We start from the raw sequence: 1,929 nt of genomic DNA, 5'->3' as shown, positions 1-1,929 counted from the left end.
TGCAAACTTCTTCTAAAGATACACCTGGGACCAAGCTGTGATGCTGGATAATTGAAATGCAACGTTTTCTGACACCACACATCATTTCTGAAGATACTCCAAGTGAATCTGTACCAACAGCCCTTCTACACCACAGTCTGTTCCTTCTAAATGCTCTACCTAAATTGTTTGAGCTGTCTACAGAACCTCCAGAGTGCCTCATGTTTTAAACTAAGATCAAGTATATTTTTATAACACTGATCTATATCTCAAGAATGCTGTGATAGTCTTAGACAAAATAACAGAATAGCACCTCTCCCATGAGAAAAGGCTGAGAGAGTTGGAGTTGTTCAGCCTGGAGAAGACTCTTGGGGATACCTTATTGCAGCCTTTCAGTTCTTAAAAACAGCCTGTAAGAAAAATGGGGATAGATTTTTTAGCAGGGTCTGTTGCAATAGGACGAAGGGTGATTGATAATTTTAAACTAAAAGAGGGGAGATTCAGGCTGGAAATGAGGAAACAAATCTTTACACTGAGGGTGGTAAAACACTGGCACAGGTTGCACAGAGAGGTGGTGGATGCACCATCCCTGGAGACATTCAAGGCCAGGACGGAGGGGGTTCTGAGCAGACTGTTCTAGTTGAAGATGTCCCTGCTCATTGCAAAGGGGTTGTACTAGATGAGCTGTGAAGGTCCCTTCCAACCCAAACCAGTCTGTGATTCTATGTTTCACCCCTGTACAGAAAAACCCACTGTGCATAAACTGAAATTTTATTTAAATCAAAATTATTTTTATTAATAAAATCTACATTTTAAAATGTTACTGACAGTATCATTATTAAGTATCTGAGTGAGACTCTTGATTTAGAGCTATTCTTTTGTATAAAACTAGAAGAATGGAAAAGTCCTGCTTTCACTAGCATTTCCTTTCCTGTAGCCAGTGTTTCTAGATTCCCAGATGCCTAGCCTTGATTCTGAAAGATTCTCATGGAAACTGTGGGGAGATGTCAAACAAAGAGTAGAGAGACATTAGAGAGCTAAAGTAGAGAGCTACAGTGCCAACCCTGGGCTGTCAGCTTCTGCCACACACTGCAGTGATGTGACTAAAAGGAGGAGAGTGGAAGGCTAATCTGATCCACAGTAGTGGACGGATTTAATGGGGAAGGGACTACTTTCAGAAGCATATTAGAATAAAGATGACTCACGTACATAACAGGGATGTTAATCTTTGCAGTTGGATCAGCAGCTGCATAGAAGTGGTTGAGAGATGTTTAGATCGTAGCTAAGCCCACTGCGGACAAATGCTTTCTGGATGTTTTTAGATGCATGAACATGAAACACATTGTTTAATCATCACATTCAGGAGGGAAGGGGCAGGGGGGAAGAAAAGAAGAAAAATGTTGAGTCTCGTCCAAACCGTTTTTTTTTTACTTTTAAAGAACAATTTTGAATAATCCAACCTGCTGGTTGGATCAGTAGTGTCCCCCTAAACAACGCTTCACTGACATACTTGCTAAAAGTGCCACAGGGTCAGTTTTCTTCTTGCCCCATCTTAACACCTTCACTTCAAAGAGAAGTTGAAGAGACTCGGATACAAACTTGTCCAAAAAGCACAGTTTCAGAGGTCAAAATGCTATGCTGATCATCACAGAATATTTAAACAGGGTAACATTTTGGATTCACAGCCTAGAAAGAACCAGCTATACTAATAATTACTTTAAATGCATGAAAATTTGGTCCCTAAAATATTTTTGGTGAAGAGCAGCTTTGCGCATTCAGCCTCCTCAGATAAGAGTCTCCAAAGATGTCTGCTCACTAATTTCTTCTAAATCCTTTCAAATGGTTTCAGTCTCTGCCTTGTAATGGAAAGAAAAGAAAGTCTAGTTGTTTATTTTATGTGTTACTGCAGAAATTTAACTACATCTCATTCCTGTATGCCATCCACTTCAA

Source organism: Nestor notabilis, unplaced genomic scaffold (genome assembly GCF_000696875.1).
Source record: "Nestor notabilis isolate BGI_N333 unplaced genomic scaffold, ASM69687v1 scaffold755, whole genome shotgun sequence".
In the NCBI taxonomy this organism is placed as follows: domain Eukaryota; kingdom Metazoa; phylum Chordata; class Aves; order Psittaciformes; family Psittacidae; genus Nestor; species Nestor notabilis.
This window is presented reverse-complemented; position numbering follows the sequence as displayed.